Genomic DNA, 24820 nt, shown 5'->3' on the forward strand with positions numbered 1-24820 from the left:
CAACCATGATTGATACTGCACAGCTTGTGCATCAGCATATCCTGTATCTATGTAGTACACACTGGGATAAAAGAAAATAATTCAATCCTGTCTGATAGTATATGACTTGTACGTTTCTGAGCATGAATTCTTGTGTGAGTACACTACACATCAGGTAAAAAGAAACAATTCATTCTTTCTTGGTACTGGGACACACAGATTATGCAGAATCATTGGTATTTGCAATCACAACACTGAGTTTTACAGGTCAAAAATTACCTTTTTCCCAGAACAGCGCAACCTGTCCACAGAATCCCAAATTAGTTCAGGCAGAACACACTTTCCTACAGTGATGGTAGTGGATAAAGCCTAGTGAAAAGAGAGCAGCAATAGTTAAGGAGAGGATTGTAACCACTGCTGATGCAGTAAATGGGCCAGAAATAGAAGGCTGCCACTTAGGGAGTAATGTTAGCTCCCTTACCCAGTAAGATTAGTGCATACAACAGGTTGAAATCAGGCCAAATTAATTTACAAGCTGAGACCTCACCATCCCCACTTGGTGAAACTGTACTGACATTGCATTTGGCCAAGCTTCCCATTGCAACCAAGTGAGGTCTGCATTCAACTGCAACGGTTTAACATATTATTGGGAAATCCTGGCAAATGTCAATGACACCAATCACAGCACAGCAGCTAACAGTCAGGATAAGTAAAACATTCTGTTACTTTGAGAGGGAAAAAAAATCATTTTCTCTCTTTCCTCCCCCAGCATTTAACTTACATCTGAAACCATTCCATCAGGTCTCTTGTGCTACCAGCTATCCCTTCAACTCTACTGCTCTAAGAAGTGGATCGAGAGCCAAACTTAGGTAAGAACTCAAGAAGTGCCATTCAGATGAGATGTAGCCTCAATATGTCCAAAGTTCCCAGGTACGTCTCTATAAAAAGTCAAAATCAAAATCACAGGCTGGAGAATTCTGCAGCCATTGGCCATGTCACCTGGTTTAAAGGTTGGACTTGAACCTGCCTGCACATGGCCAGGTCATCCCGAGCTAATTTTATGGGTGTCAACTCTTTAATTCCAACAGCACAGTGCGGCATGGTGACTCAGCAGTTAGCACTGCTGCCTCACTGTGCCAGGGACCCAAGTTCAATTCCAGCCTCAGACGAATGTCCGTGTGGAGTTTGCACAATCTCCCCGTGTCTGTATGGGTTTCCTCCAGTTTCCTCCCGCAGTCCAAAAATGTGCAGGTTAGGTGAATTGGCCAAGTTAAATTGCCCATACTGTTCAGGGATGTGTAGGTTAGGTGCGTTAGTAAGGGGAAAAATGTAGGGTAATGGGTCTGGGTGGGATACTTTCAGATGGTCAGTGTGGACTTGTTGGGCCAAAGGGCCTGTTCCACACTGTAGGGATTCTAAATTATATTTTTTTTAAAAAATGCTTAGCATGAAAGGGAGTGGTGGCTCCTCTTGGGATTGCAGGATTGTTCCCCCAAAAGCATTATTACTAGAGATTAGAGGGTGAAGGAGAGATGGTTTCATCAGGCACTGGCAGAGCCTGGGCTGGTAGATGTGGGCTGTTGTTGAGAGGGCAAGGGAGTACGTGACAGCAGTTGTTACCACATGGAGAAAAAGTAGGTTTCCAATGGAACAGAGGGGACCCCATTCCAGCCCCAAGCAAGTCTGACAGGGATCACCTTCACATATGCCCTCTGCAACTCCTGCCTTTCATGAAACACCTGCGGCAGCTGGAGAAATAAGTAAAGCCAAAGTACAAAGGGATCTGGGAGTGCTAGTCGAGGATTCTCTAAAGGTAAACATGCAGGTTGAGTCTGTGATTAAGAAAGCGAATGCAATGTTGTCTCTTATCTCAAGAGGGTTGGAATATAAAAGCAGAGATGTGCTACTGAGACTTTATAAAGCTCTGGTTAGGCCCCATTTAGAGTACTGTGTCCAGTTTTGGTCCCCACACCTCAGGAAGGACATACTGGCACTGGAACGTGTCCAGTGGAGATTCACACGGATGATCCCTGGAATGGTAGGTCTAACATATGAGGAACGGCTGAGGATCCTGGGATTGTATTCATTGGAGTTTAGAAGATTAAGGGGAGACTTAATAGAGTCGTACAAGATAATACATGGCTTGGAAAGGGTGGACGCTAGGAAATTGTTTCCATTAGGCGAGGAGACTAGGACCCGTGGACACAGCCTTAGAATTAGAAGAGGTCAATTCAGAACAGAAATGCGGAGACATTTCTTCAGCCAGAGGGTGGTGGGCCGGTGGAATTCATTGCCACGGAGTGCAGTGGAGGCCGGGACGCTAAATGTGTTCAAGGCAGAGATTGATAGATTCTTGTTGTCTCGAGGAATTAAGGGCTATGGGGAGAACACTGGTAAGTGGAGTTGAAATGCCCATCAGCTATGATTGAATGGCGGAGTGGATTCGATGGGCCGAATGGCCTTACTTCCACTCCTATGTCTTATGGTCTTATGGTCTTAAGTGGCTATTAATGGTCAATAAATTGACCAAAACAGCAAGTAAACTATACAATGGCCCTTCTGTCACTAATGAAATACTAGCAGCAGCTGGTGAGCAGTGGATTCAATGTACCTGCTATCACAATCAAATTCCCCCCAACCACCCCACTTCCATTTCCACTAATTCCACTCGTACAAGAACAGGCAAGGAATCAAAGACCAATGAAGTGAAATGAAGACTGAATGGAATTTGCTACGGCTGAGGATTCAGCATACAGGGCAAAACAAGTGCTGCTTTTAACATCCTTTATCAGCATCCTGAAGTCAATGAGTTTTCTTCTTTTGTCTCCTAGCCAGGAGAACTGCGATTAATGTAGCTGTTTTCATGAATTAAATAAGTAGGTTGACATGGCAGAAATATAAGGGTGTATCTGAGTGTCAGGTCAATGGTCCAACATGTTCCCGAAATCAGTCATCACCAGAGAGTCAATTTAACAATTAACTGCTTATTTTTGGGCTGCATGAGGGCACTGCCAGGATCTGCTCAGTGGTGAATGGTCTGCTCACTGAGGACACCATCTAGCAGGTGCTTGGAGACAACTTCTTGGTCGGGGAATACATCTCTCCATGAGGCCTTCTGTTCTCAGCCCACTAGCTACACCCTTACAAATGAAATGGCATGGAACAATGGGCCTTAGCTGTAATCTACAGACAATTCTGTGACTTGGAAGCTGTGGCAAGAGTTTATTTTCTAAAATTGTAAACCTCTTCAGAGGGAACTTCAAGATGGAAGTGCCTCCACCTTTAGCTGCCAGGGCTGCCATCCACGACAGGTTCCAGGTCTCTATTACGGTCTGCAAGCTCAGAAATGCCATTCTTAATTTGACAGTGATTTCAGATGTGCCAAATTAGGAAGTCGTCTTTCAGGTGATCACATTCATGGTAAGTTCAGTGTGAGGGACTGAAAATGCTTTTCAGGCAAAATGCAAACCTCAATTAGTTTTGAAGGTCATAGGGTTCCATCAGGGATAGGCAGAGTGTTATACAAAAGTGGAGTTGGGTTGGGTTTTGGATCAAGATGATTGAAATTGTATAAGGCATACAAAGCACTACGCTAATGAAAGATATGCAAGGAAACAAATATTTGCCGTTTGCAAAACTCACCCAGCGCTCCACACATTTCAGATTATGAGATTAGATTAGATTAGATTACTTACAGTGTGGAAACAGGCCCTTCGGCCCAACAAGTCCACACCGACCCGCCGAAGCGCAACCCACCCATACCCCTACATTTACCCCTTACCTAACACTACGGGCAATTTAGCATGGCCAATTCACCTGACCCGCACATCTTTGGACTGTGGGAGGAAACCGGAGCACCCGGAGTAAACCCACGCAGACACGGGGAGAACGTGCAAACTCCACACAGTCAGTCGCCTGAGGCGGAAATTGAACCCGGGTCTCAGGCGCTGTGAGGCAGCAGTGCTAACCACTGTGCCACCGTGCCGCCCACATTAGATTCCCTACAGTGTGGAAACGGGCCCTTCGGGCCAACAAGTCCACACCGACCCCCCTGAAGAGTAACCCACCACCCCCTTGACTAATGCACCTAACAACTGTGGACAACTCAGCATAGCCAATTCACCTGGCCTGGAATGTGGGAGTACCAAGAGGAAACCCATGCAGACACAGGGAGAATATGCAAACTCTTCACAGACAGTCGCCCAAGGCTGGAATCAAACCTGGGACCATGGAGCTGTGAGGCAGCTGTGCTAACCACTGAGCCACCGTGCCACCCTGGATGATATCAGCTTGTTGAACCTTTTCAATCCTCCCATAATTTGCAATTGTCAACATAACAAGTTCAAACTCTCAAATCTTCAAGTGTAAGGCAGTACAATATGTAAACTCTATTACCTTGTAATTGTAATGGTTTGTACCTTTGTCAGATGATCCGTGAGACCAAGCACAGGATATGCTTTCACCAAAAACTGTTTCATATTTGACGTCTGGATAAATCCCTTCCAAACAGCATGGGTTTGAGGATGAAATCTATAGTAATAATACACATTTTTAAAATAAACATAAATAGTTTGCCCTATAGGTATTATGTCAAGGCAAGTGATGTTAATTGTTTGAAGATTTAAAAGTGTGTTTGGTACTAAACCACAATTGCTTGACCCAAATGTTTTAATGTTTCTATATAAAGTTTTCTGAAAAACTCCTGTACTTACCATGAATGTTTTTGTATCTAAACTGTTTGTGTTATTGCAGCATCAGCAATGGTTAAATTGGTCTATACATACTGATGGATGCCTTAGACTGGTGGTGCTCCATCACCTCATCCATAGAAACACTGAAGTGCTGGGGCATTTTTCGCAAGAAAGACTAAGATAATGGCCTGAGAGAGGATTACTATTGTAAAAATATTTGATAGGGTAGGTATACAAAGGACATTTCTATCAGGAGACCAGAACTGAAGGTGATAAATATAAGATCATGGCAGAGAATTCATGAGAAAATTTCTTTACTCAGAAATTAGTTAAAAATGTAGAAATTGCTATCACAAGGTGTTATAAGGCTGTTTAGATAGGTAGACGATAGGTAAACACGAGTGAAGACGTAGAAGGACACATTGATCAGTTTAAATGAAGATGGAGAGGCTTGTGTGAAGTATGAACATCAGCATGGATCTGTTGAAGTAAATGACTTGACTCTGTACTGCAAATATTATTCAAAACTATTCAATTTTGTAAGTTGAATCTGTGTACTAGGTACTAAGGTAAAGAGTAAAAAATGAGGTCTGCAGATGCTGGAGATCACAGCTGCAAATGTGTTGCTGGTCAAAGCACAGCAGGCCAGGCAGCATCTCAGGAATAGAGAATTCGACGTTTCGAGCATAAGCCCTTCATCAGGAATGAGAGAGAGTAGCCAAGCAGGCTAAGATAAAAGGTAGGGAGGAGGGACTTGGGGGAGGGGCGATGGAGGTGGGATAGGTGGAAGGAGGTCAAGGTGAGGGTGATAGGCCGGAGTGGGGTGGGGGCGGAGAGGTCAGGAAGAGGATTGCAGGTTAGGAGGGCGGTGCTGAGTTGAGGGAACCGACTGAGACAAGGTGGGGGGAGGGGAAATGAGGAAACTGGAGAAATCTGAATTCATACCTTGTGGTTGGAGGGTTCCCAGGCGGAAGATGAGGTGCTCCTCCTCCAGCCGTCGTGTTGTTATGTTCTGCTGGTGGAGGAGTCCAAGGACCTGCATGTCCTCGGTGGAGTGGGAGGGAGAGTTAAAGTGTTGAGCCACGGGGTGAATGGGTTGGTTGGTCCGGGCGGCCCGTATACCGCTGAAGCCAAACGCCAGCTCGCGGACGCCTCCTCTTATCGCCCCCTTGACCACGACCCCACCTCCCACCACCAAACCATCATCTCCCAGACCATCCACAACCTCATCACCTCAGGGGATCTCCCATCCACCGCCTCCAACCTCATAGTCCCACAACCCCGCACCGCCCGTTTCTACCTCCTGCCCAAAATCCACAAACCTGCCTGCCCTGGCCGACCCATTGTCTCAGCCTGCTCCTGCCCCACCGAACTCATCTCCCAATACCTCGACACGGTCCTGTCCCCTTTAGTCCAAGAACTCCCCACCTACGTTCGGGACAGCACCCACACCCTCCACCTCTTCCAGGATTTTCGCTTCCCCGGTCCCCAACGCCTTATTTTCACTATGGACATCCAGTCCCTGTACACCTCCATCCCCCATCACGAAGGACTCAAAGCCCTCCGCTTCTTCCTTTCCCGCCGCACCAACCAGTACCCTTCCACTGACACCCTCCTTCGACTGACTGAACTGGTCCTCACCCTGAATAACTTCTCTTTTCAATCCTCCCACTTCCTCCAAACTAAAGGAGTTGCCATGGGCACCCGCATGGGCCCCAGCTATGCCTGCCTCTTCGTAGGATATGTGGAACAGTCCATCTTCCGCAACTACACTGGCACCACCCCCCACCTTTTCCTCCGCTACATCGATGACTGTATCGGCGCTGCCTCGTGCTCCCACGAGGAGGTTGAACAGTTCATCAACTTTACTAACACCTTCCATCCCGACCTGAAATTCACCTGGACTGTCTCAGACTCCTCCCTCCCCTTCCTAGACCCTTCCATCTCTATCTCAGGCAACCGACTCAACGCAGACATCTATTATAAACCGACTGACTCCCACAGCTACCTGGACTACACCTCCTCCCACCCTGCCCCCTGTAAAAACGCCATCCCATATTCCCAATTCCTTCGTCTCCGCCGCATCTGCTCCCAGGAGGACCAGTTCCAACACCGCACAGCCCAAATGGCCTCCTTCTTCAAGGACCGCAGATTCCCCCCAGACGTGATCGACGATGCCCTCCACCGCATCTCCTCCACTTCCCGCTCCTCCCCCCTTGAGCCCCGCTCCTCCAACCGCCACCAAGACAGAACCCCACTGGTTCTCACCTACCACCCCACCAACCTCCGCATACAACGTATCATCCGCCGCCATTTCCGCCACCTCCAAACGGACCCCATCACCAAGGATATATTTCCCTCCCCTCCCCTATCAGCGTTCCGCAAGGACCACTCCCTTCGTGACTCCCTCGTCAGATCCACACCCCCCACCAACCCAACCTCCACCCCCGGCACCTTCCCCTGCAACCGCAGGAAATGTAAAACTTGCGCCCACACCTCCACACTCACTTCCCTCCAAGGCCCCAAGGGATCCTTCCATATCCGCCACAAGTTCACCTGTACCTCCACACACATCATCTATTGCATCCGCTGCACCCGATATGGCCTCCTCTATATTGGCGAGACAGGCCGCTTACTTGCGGAACGCTTCAGAGAACACCTCCGGGCCGCCCGGACCAACCAACCCAATCACCCCGTGGCTCAACACTTTAACTCTCCCTCCCACTCCACCGAGGACATGCAGGTCCTTGGACTCCTCCACCAGCAGAACATAACAACACGACGGCTGGAGGAGGAGCGCCTCATCTTCCGCCTGGGAACCCTCCAACCACAAGGTATGAATTCAGATTTCTCCAGTTTCCTCATTTCCCCTCCCCCCACCTTGTCTCAGTCGGTTCCCTCAACTCAGCACCGCCCTCCTAACCTGCAATCCTCTTCCTGACCTCTCCGCCCCCACCCCACTCCGGCCTATCACCCTCACCTTGACCTCCTTCCACCTATCCCACCTCCATCGCCCCTCCCCCAAGTCCCTCCTCCCTACCTTTTATCTTAACCTGCTTGGCTACTCTCTCTCATTCCTGATGAAGGGCTTATGCTCGAAACGTCGAATTCTCTATTCCTGAGATGCTGCCTGGCCTGCTGTGCTTTGACCAGCAACACATTTGCAACTAAGGTAAAGAGCAAACTCCTAAGACATGCAGAATGTTTCTGATTAAACAAAAACATTTGGCTTTATAATAGGATGTAGCAGTTTACTGTATGCTGAGAACTATACTAAATATTAGATATGTGCAAATTTCCCATCATTTATATGCTTTGATCCTAACTTGAGGACCGCAGCCATTGCTGCACTTGACACCAGCAACCAGGCCCACAGCACAACATATTATTGCAAGACGGATAGAGTAAGTATCAGGTGACTGTGGCAGGAATTCAGCTTCTCTGCAGGCAGGAATAGGAGGAGAGTTGTGCACAACAAAATTTGTGGCCTATCTAGCAGTCTTTTGAGTGGGTTTCAATGTCGACGGCCACTAAAAAAACTGATAAAAATCACACAACACCAGGTTCTCATCCAACAGTTGGACTATAACCTGGTGTTGTGCGATTTATAACTTTGTCCACTCCAGTCAACATCGGTACCTCCAAATCATAAAAAAAAACTGGTAAGAGTGGAAGGACAGAGTGAGATCAGGGCTGGCTGCAATGAGGAACAAGTGCAAACCTTTCTATAACTTTGCAATACATTCAATCTCCCATTTATATTTCCACATGGTCAGAATTATTCAGATGGACAAACCAGAATTAGTGGGCGGCACGGTGGCACAGTGGTTAGCACTGCTGCCTCACAGCGCCTGTAGACCCGGGTTCAATTCCCGACTCAGGCGACTGACTGTGTGGAGTTTGCACGTTCTCCCCGTGTCTGCGTGGGTTTCCTCCGGGTGCTCCGGTTTCCTCCCACAGTCCAAAGATGTGCGGGTCAGGTGAATTGGCCAAGCTAAATTGCCTGTAGTGTTAGGTAAGGGGTAAATGTAGGGGTATGGGTGGGTTGCGCTTCGGCGGGTCGGTGTGGACTTGTTGGGCCGAAGGGCCTGTTTCCACACTGTAAGTCAAATCTAAAAAAAAAAAAATCATTATCCGATTCCCTCCTGTCCAACTCCCCATTTAGAAGCTGAAACAGATGGGTCTGTCTCTGATGAATAACATTACAAAATCTAGTCACTGCATTAGTTTCTAATTCTCTTTTCTACATGGAACAAATACAAATAAGCCTAGAATTTTTCAGTCACCTATTTCTTCAATTCATACCTAGGCTGTAAGTACACATCTAATCACTGATCTATAGCTGTCGAATGAGGTTCTTGATGAGAAAGTTTTCCTCCATGTATGTATTTGTTAGTTTAATTTCTAATTAAACGTTTATATACAATTACAGGGTTTCAAATTTAAATAAGGTGGGTCAAATGTTATCTCTAGAACCCAACAGCAGAGACGTGACAAAAACGATATTACACAGTTTTAACTTGGTAGAGGAGCCTTTAATTGAGTTGCAGTTTGAAATCACCTGACCTAATTTATGTCCCAGCCTAATTCGATATAAGTGATATAAAGATGATTATTTAACAATTTCTAGCCAGTTAGCCTAAGGGAGCAGCCAAGTCAGGCAAAATAAATATGTGGTATAGTTAGCTCAGATGTGTTCATCACTTTTTTTGAATTTAACAGAATCATGGAGTGTTTAATAAATTTTTATCAGTACATATCTAAACATTTATCAGATAAAGACTGGAGGACACCTCATGTAAATCCTATATTTGAAATAACAGACAGAAGAAACCCTGAGAATTAATTATAGACCAGTCAGCTTAACCAAAGTAGGAAAATAATGGAATCACTTGGAAAGAACAGAATATATCATTTAGAAATGAATAGTACACAAATGAATCATCAAGATGGATTTCAGAAGGAAAATTCTTCCTTAACCAGCTTTAGCATAATCTTGAGATGGCAGATCTTAATACTGCAGATGTAATCTAACTGAATTTACAAGAGGACTTCAATAAGAAGCCCCGTAATAATATAACAAGGTCAGAGAATGTACAGTTAGGAACAAGTGATAGAATGAGTTGCTGGCTGCCTTCATGACAGAAAATAGAGAATGGGAGCAAAGTACAGTTAATCAGAGTGGCAGTAGGATTGACAGGTAACAATGCTGGGATCACTGTTAACATTTACATAAGTAACTTGGAGTTTGGAATCAGAGACACAATTTTCTTTAGATTAGATTAGATTAGACTTACAGTGTGGAAACAGGCCCTTCGGCCCAACAAGTCCACACCGACCCGCCGAAGCACAACCCACCCATACCCCTACATTTACCCCTTACCTAACACTACGGGCAATTTAGCATGGCCAATTCACCTGACCCGCACATCTTTGGACTGTGGGAGGAAACCGGAGCACCCGGAGGAAACCCACGCAGACACGGGGAGAACGTGCAAACTCCACACAGTCAGTCGCCTGAGTCGGGAATTGAACCCGGGTCTCAGGCGCTGTGAGGCAGCAGTGCTAACCACTGTGCCACCGTGCCGCCCACGAATTTCTGAAGTTATAGATTTTGCAAAAGTGAAGGGAACAGTTAATACTGACGAAGACTACAACAAATTACAGGAAGGCATTAATAAACCTGCAGCATAGGCAAATAATATCCAGCACAGATAAATGTGAGGTTCTATGTTATCATAGGAAGAACAGGAAGATCACTTGTAATATGGAAGTTGCAAATCGAGGTGAGGTCAGGGAACAAAAGGATCTAGTATAAACTTCCAAAATAGTCAGTTCATGAAAGAAGGAACAGAGGCAATGAGTATATGTATGCAAAGTGAACCAGTACAGGTATATACAATCTAACTCTTATACTGACACAAAACATGGATTTTTTTTAACCATGGATTTATTTGGATATGATATAAAACACCTCTGTGGCCATCATAACCTCAGGAGAAACTTGAACTCTGGTTCAGTGATTGGGACATTTGGGAATCTGGGGTGGGGGAAAATAAAAATGAAGGACAAAGGTCATATATTGAATTTGTGGACTAAATATAGAATCCTAGAGATTGTAAATTGGCTAAGTGGCAAAAGAGAAGTTACCCTTTTGTCCTTAATGTACTTACAAAATCCCTTTGGATTTGCCTTAACCCTATTTGTCAAAGCTATCTCATGCCTCCTTTTTACCCTTCTGATTTCCTTCTTAACTATATATTCATTTGAAGAGTATAAAGGCAGTAGGAGTATACTTAAGAGGTAATTCAGGAGAGCAAAAGGGGGACATGAAATAACTTTGGCAAATTAGATTAAGGAGAATCCAAAAGGATTTTATAAATATATTAAGGACAAAATGGTAACTAGGGAGAGAATAGGACCCCTCAAAGATCAGGAAGGCAGCCTATGTGTGGAACCGCAGGAGTTTGGGGAGATACTAAATGAGCATTTTGCATCAGAGTTACTGTGGTGAAAGACATGGAAGATATAGAATGTGGGGAAATAGATGGTGACATCTTGAAAAACGTCCATATTACATGAGGTGGTACTGGATGTCTTAAAAAGCATAAAGGTGGATAAATCCCCAGGACCCTATAACTCTGTGAGAAGCTAGGGATGTGATTGCTGAGCCCCTTGCTCAGATATTTGGATCAATGATAGTCACAGGTAAGGTGCTAGAAGACTGGAGGTTGTCCAACGTGGTGCCGCTAATTAAGAAAGGTGGCAAGGAAATGCCAGGGAACTATAGATCGGTAAGCCTGAGTTAGTGGTGGGCAAGTTCTTGGAGGGAATCCTGAAGGACACATATTTGGATAGGCAAGGACTAATTACAGATAATCAACATTAACTTGATTAAGTTTTTTGAAGAAGTAATGAGAAGGATTGATGTGGGCAGAATGCTCAACAAGGTTCCTCATGGTAGGCTGGTTAGCAAGGTTAGATCACATGGAATACAGGGAGAATTAGTCATTTGGATACAGAACTGGCTAGAAGGTAGAAGACAGAGGGTGGTGCTGGAGGGTTGCTTTTCAGACTGGAGGCCTGTGACCAGTGCAGTGCCACAAGGACTGGTGCTGGGTCTACTGCTTTTCATCATTTATACAAATGATTTGGAAGTGAACATAGAAGGTATAGTCAGTAACTTTGCAGCTGACACCAAAATTGGAGGTGTAGTGGAAGCAAAGGTCACATCAGAGCACAATGGGATCTTGATCAGATGGGCAAATAGGCCAAGGAGTGGTATGTGGAGCCTTAATTTAGATAAATGTGAGGTGCTGCATTTTGGAAAGGCAAATCTGGGTAGGACTTACATACTTAATGGTAAGATCCTGGAGAATGTTACTGAACAAAGACATCCGGGAGTACAGGTTCATAGTCTGTTAAAGTGGAGTCACAGATCGATAGGATAGTGAAGAAGAGGTTTGGTATTCCTGTCTTATTGGTCAGTGCACTGACTATAGGAGTTGGAAGGCCATGTTGCGGCTGTACAGGACATTGATTAGACCATTTTGGAATATTGCGTGCAATTCTGTTCTCTCTCCTATAGGAAGGATGTTGTGAAACTTGAAAGGGTTCAAAAAAGATTTATAAGGATGTTGCTAGGGTTGGAGGGTTTGAGTTATAGGGTGAGGCTGAATAGGCTGAGGCTGTTTCCCTGGAATGTTGGAGGCTGAGGGGTGACCTTATAGAGGTTTATAAAATCATGAAAGGCATTGATAGGGTGAATAACCAAGGTCTTTCCCTGAAGTGGGGGAGTTCAAAACTAGAGGATACAAGTTTTGGGTGAGAGAGGAAAGTTTAAAAGGGACTGCAAGGGCAACTTTTTCATGCAAAGGGTGGTGTTTGTATGGAATGAGCTGCCAGAGCAAGTGATGGAGGCTGGAACAATTATAACACTTAAAAGGCATCTGAGTGGGTATATGAATAGGACGGTTTAGAGGGATATAGGCCAAGTGCTGTCAAATGGGACTAGATTAATTTAGGATATCTGTTCGGCACGGACAAGTTGGACAAAAGGGTCTGTTTTTGTGTGGTATCTGAATGACCTAGGTGTTGTTCCTTCAGCTTGTGTTCAGTTTTTGCAACACTGTAATAGATCCAGGATAGAAATGTTACTCAGGAGCAAGATGGTTTATTGAAACTAGGCGAAAGTGAGGACTGCAGATGCTGGAGATCAGAGTCGAGACTGTGGTGCTGGAAAAGCACAGCAGGTCAGGCAGTATCTGAGGAGCAGGAGAATCGATGTTTCAGGCAAAAGCCCTTCATCAGAAAGGGTTATTGAAATAGCAAGCAACTGGGAGTATGGGGTCATTCCTACTGACAACCATTGTTTGTTATTGACAATAGAAAGAAGACCACATTGTTAGCAGCAAAGACAGTAGACTAGATTAAAAAGCAAATAAAATGTTGCTTCCCCTGGAAAGTGTGTGGAGCCTTGGACAGTGAGGAGCAATTGAGGTGAAAGGGGAATCTTACACCTTTTGTGATTGCAATGGGAAGGAGCAAGAAGGGGTTGTGGTGAACAAGTATTAGAATTGACAGAGGAGTGGACCAGTGTGTCTCAGAGGGATTATCTCCTGTGGAATGCTGACCCAGGAGGGGAAGGAGAAATGTTTTTGGCGATGGCATCTTACAGGCAGTAGTGGAAATAGTAGACGATGATCCTTTGAATGTTGTGACTTGTGGAGTGAAAAATGAAGATGAGAGAAACCCTACTGTTATTCTGTGAGGGACAGGAAAGACGACGGCAGAAGTGTAGAAGTTGGATCATGCATAGCTGAGGGTCCTGTCAACCACAGTATGAGAAATCCTCAGGTGAGGAAAAAGGAAATAACTGAATTATTCCAGAAGAAGGTGGCAGCATTGGAACAGTTGTGATGGAGATGGAGGAACTGGGAGACTCGATAGAGGGCAAAGAAACCACTTGTTGATTATCCCCACCGACTAAACTGATGAATCAGTTCTTCTGCATGTTGAACACCATGTCATAGGGTCACAGAATTGTGCAGCACAGAACCAGTGTCTTCAATCCAACTTGTTCTTGCTGACCAGATATCTTAAATTAATCTAGTCCCATTTGCCAGCATTTGGCCCATATCTAAACCCATCAGGCATGATGAAGGGCTCTGGCCCGAAACGTCGAATTTCCTGTTCCTTGGATGCTGCCTAACCTGCTGTGCTTTAACCAGCAACACATTTTCAGCTCATTCTACATTATACCAAAAACCAGCTGAAGGCACTGGCTGCAGCAAAGGATATGGGACCTGATAACATTTTGGCAATAATACCAAAGACTAATGCTCCAGAACTTGTGATGCCCATAGCCAAGCTGTTCCAGTACAGTCACAACACACATATGTATCCGAAAATATGGAAAATTGCCCCATGTTTGTCCTGTACACAAAAAGCTGGACAAATCCAACCCAGTCCAATTACCCAGTCTATCATAATGTAGGAGCAAATTACTGCAGATGCTGGAATGTACTGAAAACAACAAATGCTGGAGATCACAGTGGGTCAGAAAGCATTCTGGAGAGACAGCAAGCTAATGTTTCAAGTCGAGATGACTCTTCATCAGATGTTGACCCACTGTAATTGTTGTTTTCAATACTGTCCTATCAAATCACTCTCAGCTATCAGTAAAGTGATGGAGAGAGTCATTAACAGTGCCCTCAAGCAGCACTTTCTCAACACCCACCTTTTCACTTATGCTCAGTTTGGATACGACCAGGTCCACTCAGCTCCTGACTTTATTCCATCCTAACATAAAAGAGCTGAACACAACTCAGGAAGGCAACAGGACTGTCCTGGACATCAAGGATGCATTTGACTGAGTGTGACATCATAGATAGAATAATAGCATGACACGAAGTTAGAATGCTAAAATTCCAAATTCAGTTTGAGGTAAACCAACTTGGGTCTCAAACCAATGTTCTCAACTTAAATAAGGACAATTATGGAGGCATTATGGAAGAGCTGTCTAAAGTAGACTGGGAAAATAGACTAAGGAGAAAGTCAGTGGTTAAGCAGTGGCACACACTTCAGCAGATATTTCATAATGCTCAGCAACGTTTATTTCTGTCAAAAAGTACTCGATAAGAAGGTATGAATCACCCATGGCTATTCAGGGAGACAATGAGAGTATCAAAGTCTAAGGCATTCAAAAGAACAAAGTTGTGATAGGCTAGAGAATTGAGAATTTTTTATAAACCAGAAGACTAAAAAGATAATAACAGTGGAGAAAACTGATTATGAAAGTAAACTGGTAAGAAGTATAGAAACAAATAGTATGAGTTTCTACAGATAACGAAAAGAATAGCTAAAGTAAATGTTGATACTTGGAAGATGCAACTAGGGAATTCATAATGAGGAACAGGTAAATGGGAGACAATTTCAACCAATATTTTCAATTGGTCTTCACCATGAATGACTCAGGAAGTATCTCAATGATAACTGATAGGCAAGATACTAACAGGAAGAAACATCTTGTAACAGTCTTTATCACAGGGACAAAGTATCTGACAAACTAACTGGAGTAAAGACAGACAAATTGCTATAACATGACTGCCTGCATCCAATGGTTGTAACGTAAACGGCCGCAGAAATATTGGAGGCTTGGTCAAAATATTCCAGGTGTCACTCAACTCCAGGAGGCTTCTAGCAGATTGGAAAATCACTAATGTTACTCTCCTGTTGAAGAAGGGAGGGAGACAGAAAGCAGGAAACTATAGGCCAGTTAGCTTAAAATTGTGTTGGGAAATGTTAGAATCCATTATTACAGGTGAAATAAAAATGCATTTAGAAAAACTTAATGTAATCAGAGTAAACATGGTTTTAAGAAAAGGAGATCATGTTTGACAAATTTGCTGGAATTCTTTGAGCATACAACAAAGGGATAAAGGTTGATAAAGGGGGTAGGATGATCAAAGATGGCGGCGACCTAGCAAGTCTGAGTCTGTAGTGCTCTGCCCAAGGCTCAGGCAAAGTGGGCTGGCCGCCTCCACCACACCTGCCAAACCAGTTAAAATAAATTTTATTCAATACAGTTAGTCATTTTGCATCAAACTTGAGTAGTTTGGTACTTTGTTAAAATGACTAAGGGAAAGAATGCCCGCAGCTCTCAGCAGGCAGGAACCCCTCCCCCACCATCCCCAGCTGCAGCGGAGACGTCGCAGCAGCCCCGGGGGACTTATCTACGGTAGCGAGCCTTGTTGCTGTAATTACCAAGCTGGAAGAGAAGACTGGCGTCTTCATACAGGAGTCCAGAAGCAGGTGGAAGTTGCTCTCGGTCACGCTGCAAAACCCCGCCGGGTTGCATTACACCGGCCCGGGTTGGACCAGCGCCCCCGACGGTGCTGTTCCAGCTTCAGTGTTACAGAGAGAAGCAAATGCTCCTGGAAGCCTCCAGAACCCTTGGGAAAGACCCCACACCATGACGAAGAAGGGATCTAGGATTATGCTGTTTCAGGATTTTTCCCCAGCTTTGGTCCGCAAGAGGAGGGCGTTTGATGAAACGAAGAAGCGTCTAAGGGACTTAAACATTCAGTACTCCTTGCGCTACCCAGCAACGCTGCATTTTAACCACGAAGGATCCGTCTATAACTTCGGATCGCTGGAGAAGGCCAAGGAATCTTTGGACTCTCTTAAATAGATTGTAAGAATTAATCCATGTGGTTTATCCTTTTTTTTCCCTTATTTCCTTTATTGTTTAATATCATCTCCAGGAGGCAGGGAGGGGTACTTATGTGTTCTCCACTATGCGATTTCCTTTTTTTTATATAGGCCAGGTGGTTTGGTTGATTCAGGTGAGGGGGGTGGGGGGAGGGTGCTTTGTCCTATCTTATTTCTTTCTTTTAGAGTGGGGTTTTCTCCCCTTTTTTTATTTTTATGTTATTGTACTTAGTTATTACCTGCTGAGACTGTAACTTTATAGTTTTATATGTTAATACGTGGTATTATCATTACTAAATGGATCTTGGTGTTAGTATGGGTGGGAGGGGGTAGGGTACTCACTGTTAACTTTAGCTTTATAGTACACTTGAATTTTTCTATTTTATTATGGGGTGCCTGGGTCAAGGGTGGGGCACTGTTTGGGAGAGGATACAATGGGTTTTCAGATAGGAAGTGATGCCCCCTGGAAGCAAGGGGGAAAATCTTCTTTTACATTTTTTTTCATTTAGAAATAGTTGTTTACTATATTGGCATGAGTGTATTAAAGAATCTCTATTTTTATGAATTTTCTATGGTCTATGCTCAGTGTGTTTTGGATGGGGTTCTTCCTCCCTGGGGGGTCTCGAACTTGCTTGGACGATTATGGTTAATCATTCGATTAAATAGTGCACCTGGAATGTCAAAGGGAGTAATTCGCCAATCAAAAGGAAGAAAATACCATCAAACCTCAAAAAAGAATGGGTTGATATAGCTCTCTTACAGGAGACACATTTATTGGATAAAGAGCACTTGAAATTACAACAGGGTGGATTTGATCAGGCCTTCTTTTCATCCTTCAGTTCAAAAAGTAGGGGAGTAGTTATTCTCATTCGGAAGAATCTCTCTTTCAAAATCTTAAGTCAGATAAAAAATGAATCTGAACGGTACATACTGATTAAATGGAGAGGAATATGGGATTTTGAATCTTTATTGTCCCCCGGCACATCCTTTCAAATTTATAATGGAAGCATTCTCCAAACTGATGGCTCTCGGGGCTTGTTACACAATTATACGAGGAGATTTTAATTGCGTTATGGACCCGGAGATAGACAGGATACACAACAGTATCTGTGCGTAGATCCCCCAGATCCAGTCAATTGGCAGATATGAATAAAGAGCTAGGATTAATAGATGTGTGGAGGTGCCTCCACCTGCAAGGCAGAGATTTCTCTTTTTAATCTAATCCACATAAGTGTCACATTAGAATTGATATGTTTTTTACCCTTTCGACCTTTTTGAATTCCATATTATCTGCAAAATAGGTAATATAATAATTTCTGATCAAACTACAGTGTATATGGAAATTAAGACTAGGAACAATGAGATGGCTCCCCCGACATTGGCGTATGGATTCTTTCTTAATGAAGGATAGTAAATTTGTAAAATATTTCTCTCAAGAATTCAATACTTTTTTGGAAATTAATTCAGGTATGGCTAGATACCCATCGATGATGTGGGAGACCACTAAGGCTTATGTGTGGAGTCTGCTCATTTCATACTCGGCGACCCAGAGAACAACAGCATCAATTCGAGGCTCGCTTAAAGGCAGCTGAGACAGTGTATGTTGATAGGCCCTCTGTTGCTAAATTACAAAGGATTACGCCCCTTAGGACAGCCCTGGATACCACGCTTACCCAAACGGCAAACAGGGAAATATTATTTGCAAAGCAAAGATTATTTGAATATGACGATAAGCCTGGCAGATACCTAGCGTTTCTTGCAAGGAACAAAAAGGCCCCTCAAGCTATTACGTCCATCAGGGAAAGTGCTGGTACTCTGACTCACGATCATAAAAGGATCAACACAATCTTCAGAAAGTTTTACTTTGATTTGTATAAATCGCAGGATTGTGAAGATAGGGCCAGGAAGATGGAGTCCTTTTTTAAAAGCCTTGCCTTTCCGGACCTAACCCCAAAACAGGTGTCGATTCTGAATGCTCCCCTAACAATCCAGGAAATACTTGATACAATCAGGCAGCTTCAGAGCGGTAAAGCACCTGGCCCAGATGGATTCTGGGGAGATCCAAGATGGCGACGACCCAGCAAATCTGAGTCTATAGTGTTCCTCCCAAGACTTGGGCAAAGTGGGTCACCCCGCCTCCACCACACTCACCAAATCATTCAAAATAGTTTTTACTTAATGGAATTAGTTGCTTAGTACTGAATTTAAACAATTTAATCTCCAGTAAAAATGACTAAAAGGAAGGGAGCCCGCAGTTCTTAGCAAGCAGGAACCCCTCCCCCGCCCCCCCCCCCCACCCTCTCCAGCTGCAGTAGAGGCGTCTGCAGCCGCTCCAGGGGACTTACCTACAGTGGAAATAATCTCTAAATTCGCTGCGAAAATCAACGCCTTCATCGAAGAGTTCCGGAGCCGATGGGACTCACTCTCGGCTGCGCTACAAAAGCACAACCGAGACATCAAGGAAATTGAGCGCCGAGTCGGAGAGGCGGAGCTAAAGGCTGCGACCTCCGAGACTACAGCAGAATCGGCCGCGGATCGGGTCCGGACTCTCGACCAACAAGTGCGGACCTTAGAGAATCACATTGACGACCTTGAACAGTGGCTTCCACAGCTTTTAAATCTGGAGGCTGGATCCGGCCAGGTTGGGGTGCAATGGGCCTACCGGGTTGCAGTGCACAGGCCTGGCTCGAACCAGCGCCCCATCCGGTCCTGTTCCAACTGCAGAGCTACAAGGAGAGGCAGATGCTCTTAGAAGCTTCCAGAAACTTGGGAAAGATCCCCAAACCATGATTTATAAAGGATCCAAGATTATGTTATTCCAGGACTTTTCCCCAGCTCTGGTCCAAAAGATGAAGGCATTTGATGAAGCGAAGAAGTGTTTAAGGGACGTAAATATTCAGTACTCTTTGCGTTACCCAGCGATGCTACACTTTAACCATGAAGGGTCAGTGTATAACTTCGGATCGCCGGAAAAGGCCAAGGAATTTTTGGACTTTCTTAGATGAATTGTAAGAGATAATTGATGTTGTTTTGCTCTCCCCCCATCCCGGTTTACATCCCCCTTTTTTAAATACTAATCCCTTTTTTTACCTTACTGTTTAATACTATCTTCGGTGGGAGGGGTGGTGGGGAGAAGGATTTATTTGTTTGTTCTCTACTTAGCAATTTTCTCCCTTTTTTTGATTTATATATATAGGCCGGGGGGGTCTAGTTAATGTTGGTGGGGGGAGGTGGTTGCCTTATCCTGGTTTATTTCTGTCTTTAGGAGCGGGGTTGTTTTCTCCTGTTATTTTGCATTATTATATTTAAATATTACTTGTTGAGGCTGTAATTTTATAGTTATATATGTTTATACATGGTATTAATATTACCAAATATATCCAGGTGTTGGTGTGTGTGGGGGGAGGGAGGTAGGGTGCTCACTGTTAACTCTACCTCTGTAGTATATTTGAATTTTCTTCAAAAGCGCAGCAGGCCAACCAGCATCCAAGGAACAGGAGAATCGACGTTTCGGGCATGACCCCTTCTTCAGGAATGAGGAAAGTGTGCCAAGAAGCTAAGATAAAAGGTAGGAAGGAGGGACTTGGGGGAGGGGCGATAGGTGGGTGGAGGTTAAGGTGAGGGTGATAGGCCGAAGTTGGGGTGGGGGCGGAGAGGTCAGGAAGAAGATTGTAGTTTAGGAAGGCGGTGCTGAGTTCGAGCGTTGGGACTGAGACAAGGTGGGGGGAGGGGAAATGAGGAAACTGGAGGAATCTGAGTTCATCCCTTGTGGTTGGAGGGTTCCTAGGCGGAAGATGAGGCGCTCTTCCTCCAGCCGTTGTGTTGCTATGGTCTGGCGATGGAGGAGTCCAAGGACCTGCATGTCCTTGGTGGAGTGGGAGGGGGAATTGAAGTGTTGAGTCACGGGGTGGCTGGGTTGGTTGGTCCGGGTGTCCCAGAGGTGTTCTCTGAAACGTTCTGCAAGTAGGCAGCCTGTCTCCCCAATATAGAGGAGGCCACATTGGGTGCAGCGGATGCAGTAAATGATGTGTGTGGAGGTGCAGGTGAATTTGTGATGGATATGGAAGGATCCCTTGGGGCCTTGGAGGGAAGTAAGAGTGGAGGTGTGAGCGCAAGTTTTGCATTTCTTGCAATTGCAGGGGAAGGTCCCGGGAGTAGAGGTTGGGTTGGTGGGGAGTGTGGACCTGACAAGGGAGTCATGGAGGGAGTGGTGTTTTCGAAACGCTGATAGGGGAGGGGAGGGAAATATATCCTTGGTGGTGGGGTCCGTTTGGAGGTGGCGGAAATGACGACGGATGATATGATGTATATGGAGATTGGTGGGGTGGTAGGTGAGGACCAGTGGGGTTCTGTCCTGGTGGCGATTGGAGGGGCAGGGCTCAAGGGCAGAGGAGCGGGAAGTGGAGGAGATGCGGTGGAGAGCATCGTCGATCACGTCTGGGGGGAAATTGCGATCTTTGAAGAAGGAGGCCATCTGGGTTGTTAAGACGATCAGATGTGACCGACGATGCTCTCCACCGCATCGCCTCCACTTCCCGCTCCTCTGCCTTTGAGCCCTGCCCCTCCAATCACCACCAGGACAGAACCCCACTGGTCCTCACCTACCACCCCACGAACCTCCATATACATCTAATCATCCGTCGTCATTTCCCCTCCCCCCACCTGTCTCAGTCCCAAACCTCGAACTCAGCATCACCTTCCTAACCTGCAATCTTCTTCCTGACCTCTCCGCTCCCACCCCCACTCCAGCCTATCACCCTCACCTTAACCTCCTTGCACCTATCGCATTTCCAACGTCCCTCCCCCAAGTCCATCCTCTCTACCTTTTATCTTATCCTGCTTGGCACACTTTCCTCACTCCTGAAGAAGGACTCATGCCCGAAACGTCGATTCTCCTGCTCCTTGGATGCTGCCTGACCTGCTGCACTTTTCCAGCAACACATTTTCAGCTCTGATCTCCAGCATCTGCAGTCCTTACTTTCTCCTTGAATTTTCTTTATCCTACCAAGGAGCGCATGGGTCAAGGGTGGGGCACTGGTTGGGAGAGGATACGACGGACTTTTGGAAAGGAAGCGATTGAAGTGTATTAAAGAGCCTTTATTTTTGTAAATTTTATATGCTCTATGCTCAGGATGTTCTGGATAGGGTTTCTCCTCCCGATGGGTCTCAGACTTGCCCGGACAATTATGGTTGATCAGTCGGTTAATTGGTGCACCTGGAATGTCAAGGGGAGTAATTCACCAGTCAAAAAGAAGAAAATATTATCAAACCCCAAGAAAGAAAGGTATGATAGAGCTCTCCTACAGGAGACACACTTATTGGATAAAGGACACTTGAAATGTGATTTGATCAGGTCTTTTTTTCTTCTTTCAACTCAAAAAGCAGGGGAGTTGTTATTCTTATTCGGAAGCATTTCCCTTTCAAAATCCTAAATCAGATAAAAGACGAATCTGGATGATATATTCTGATTAAAGCCCTTATAAATGGAGAGGAATATGGGATCTTAAATTTGTATTGCCCCCCGGCACATCCTTTTAAATTTATAATGGAAGCCTTCTCAAAATTGATGGCTCTCGGTGCTCGTCATACAATTATAGGGGGAGACTTTAATTGTATTATGGATCCGGAAATAGATAGGATTCCCAAGAGTACTGCAGGAGTATCTCCCAGATCTATACAATTGATGGATTTGAATAAAGAATTAGGATTAGTAGATGTATGGAGATGCCTTCATCCACAGGACAGAGATTTTTCTTTTTACTCCAATCCACATAAATGTCACACCAGAATTGATATGTTTTTTGCCCCCTTGATTTTTCAAAATTCCATATCATCCTGTAAAATAGGCAGTATAGCAATTTCCGATCACGCTGCTGTATATATGGAAATAAAGGCGAGGAACAATGAGACATCCCCCCGGCATTGGCGTAAGGATACCTTTCTAATGAAAGATAGTAAATTTATAAAGTACTTCTCTCAAAAATTTAAAACTTTATTAGAAATTAATTCAGATATGGCTAGCCAGCCATCAATGATGTGGGAGACCATCAAAGCTTATGCACGAGGTTTGATCATCTCATACTCAGCAACCCAGAAAAAATTAAAGGGAGAACAACAGCGTCTGCTCGAAGCTCACTTAAAAGTAGCTGAAACAGCAAATGCTGACAGACCTTCTACTATCAAATTACAAAGGATTACGGTCCTTAGGACGGCTCAAAACACCATGCTTACCCAAACGGCTAAGAGGGAAATATTATTTGCAAAACAAAGGTTATATGAATTTGGCAATAAACCTGATAGATACTTAGCATTTCTCGCAAAGAAAAAGAAGGCCCCTCAAACAATCACGTCTATCAAGTAAAGTACAGGTATTTTGACTCATGATCATAAAAGGATTAATGCAATCTTTAGAAAATTTTATTCTGATTTATATAAATCGCAGGATTGCAAAGACAGGACTAGGAGGATGCAGTCATTTTTTAAAAACCTGACCTTTCCGGACCTAACTCCGGAACAGGTATCGGTCTTGAATGTTCCCTTAACAAGCCAAAAAATACTTGACGCAATCAGGCAACATCAGAGCAATAAGGCGCCCAGCCCAGATGGCTTTCAAGCTGAATTCTATAAAGAATTTACAGGAATATTGGCTAGTCCACTTATGGACATGTATAACTATTCATACAGTCAGGGCTGTCTCCCGCCTTCGTTGAAAAAGGCGAATATCTCTCTTATCCTCAAAAAAGGAAAGGACCAATATCATTGCTAAAGGTAGACTTTAAAATCCTCTCTAAAACGTTAGCATTGAGGCTAGAAAGGGTATTGCCACATATCATAAAGGAGGATAGAACGGGTTTATTAAGGGCCGTAGATCATCCAATAATGTTAGAAGGGTTTTGAATGTGATTCAAGCCTGCCATCAAGGAAAGATACCAGGAGTAGTAGTCTCATTAGACGCGGAAAAGGCATTCGACAGGGTTGAATGGCCATATTTGTTTTACACATTGGAAAGGTTTGGCGTTGGAAAGCTGTTTACCAAATGGATCTCAACACTGTATAATGATCCCAAAGCAGTTGTGGTTACCAATGGATTAGGCTCAGATAGCTTCAGTGTGGGTAGGGGCTGCCGTCAGGGATGTCCTCTTTCGCCATTGCTATTTACGCTAACAATCGAGCCACTAGCAGAAGCTATACAGGCTGACCCTAATATAACGGCCCCGAGGATTGGTACAGGTAAACATAAAATTACCCTTTATGCAGATTAGACTTTTTTAGATTAGACTTACAGTGTGGAAATAGGCCCTTCGGCCCAACAAGTCCACACCGACCCGCCGAAGCGCAACCCACCCATACCCCTACATTTATCCCTACCTAACACTACGGGCAATTTAGCATGGCCAATTCACCTGACCCGCACATCTTTGGACTGTGGGAGGAAACCGGAGCACCCGGAGGAAACCCACGCAGACACGGGGAGAAGGTGCAAACTCCACACAGTCAGTCGCCTGAGTCGGGAATTGAACCCGGGTCTCAGGCGCTGTGAGGCAGCAGCGCTATGATGTTCTTCTATTTCTCAGTAATTCTTTGATGACCGTGCCTCGCTTAATCCAAGTTATTAATACAGTTAGTGTATTTTCAGGCTATAAAATTAATTTCTCAAAATCGGAGGCTATGCAATGGGTGGCCAAACTAGTATATCCCATCTATTGGACGGATCCCACTTTCCGTTTCGGTGGTCCCTGGAGGGTTTCTTATATTTAGGCATTTTTATCACCCCAGTATTTGGTCAGTTATACAAAGCTAACTTTGTGCATTTGCTGGAGAGGATAAGGCAGGACCTCCAGCGATGGGGAGACCTTCCAACTTCCTGGTTGGGTAGAATAGCACTAATTAAAATGAATGTCCTGTCCCGTCTCCTATACCCTATGAGAATGCTCCCGGTGATGCTGCCGAGGCTGGCACTACGTAAATTATATGGCTGTTGGGGTTCCTTTATCTGGAATCACAGACGGCCCCTCATTAAGCTGAAGAAGCTACAGCTTCCACGGGCAAGGGGAGGATTGGATTTCCCAGATTTTAGGAAATATCAGTTAAGTTCCCTATTAAGTTACATAGATGATTGGGTCTTGTCTGACCCGCAATCAATCTGGCTGGACATCGAGGCTCCTCAAGTAAAATGCCCACTTATTAACCTTTTATTTTCAGACAAGAGGAAAATCATTACGGATCAATTTTAAAAACCCTATAATACTAAACACAATTAAAGCTTGGAATATAATGCGGTAAAAAGAGGGCAACTCACATAAAACATCCCCCTATGCTCCAATAGTGGGAGCATGGGGATTTCAACCGGGGTTAATACTTTCAAACTCTGGAGATCCAGGGGTTATGGGGATCTGTTTAAAGAAGGGGTCCTGATGTCTTTTGAACAGCTGTGTCAG

The 24820-nt window shown here is 44.7% G+C and overlaps 1 long non-coding RNA gene across 5 annotated transcripts in view; it reads left to right on the plus strand.

Annotated features, from left to right (window-relative positions):
- LOC132829924 (uncharacterized) overlaps window positions 1-24820 on the plus strand; it is a 220072-nt gene that overhangs the window by 22169 nt on the left and 173083 nt on the right. Inside the window, exon 3 of one of the 5 annotated variants that reach the window (XR_009646284.1) lies at window positions 749-848. The exons of 3 other annotated variants lie outside the window; for them this stretch is intronic. This is a non-coding gene — a long non-coding RNA (uncharacterized LOC132829924). The remainder of the gene's footprint in view (window positions 1-748; window positions 849-24820) is intronic. One more of the 5 variants, XR_009646285.1, reaches the window with a different exon arrangement.

Source organism: Hemiscyllium ocellatum, chromosome 30 (genome assembly GCF_020745735.1).
Source record: "Hemiscyllium ocellatum isolate sHemOce1 chromosome 30, sHemOce1.pat.X.cur, whole genome shotgun sequence".
In the NCBI taxonomy this organism is placed as follows: domain Eukaryota; kingdom Metazoa; phylum Chordata; class Chondrichthyes; order Orectolobiformes; family Hemiscylliidae; genus Hemiscyllium; species Hemiscyllium ocellatum.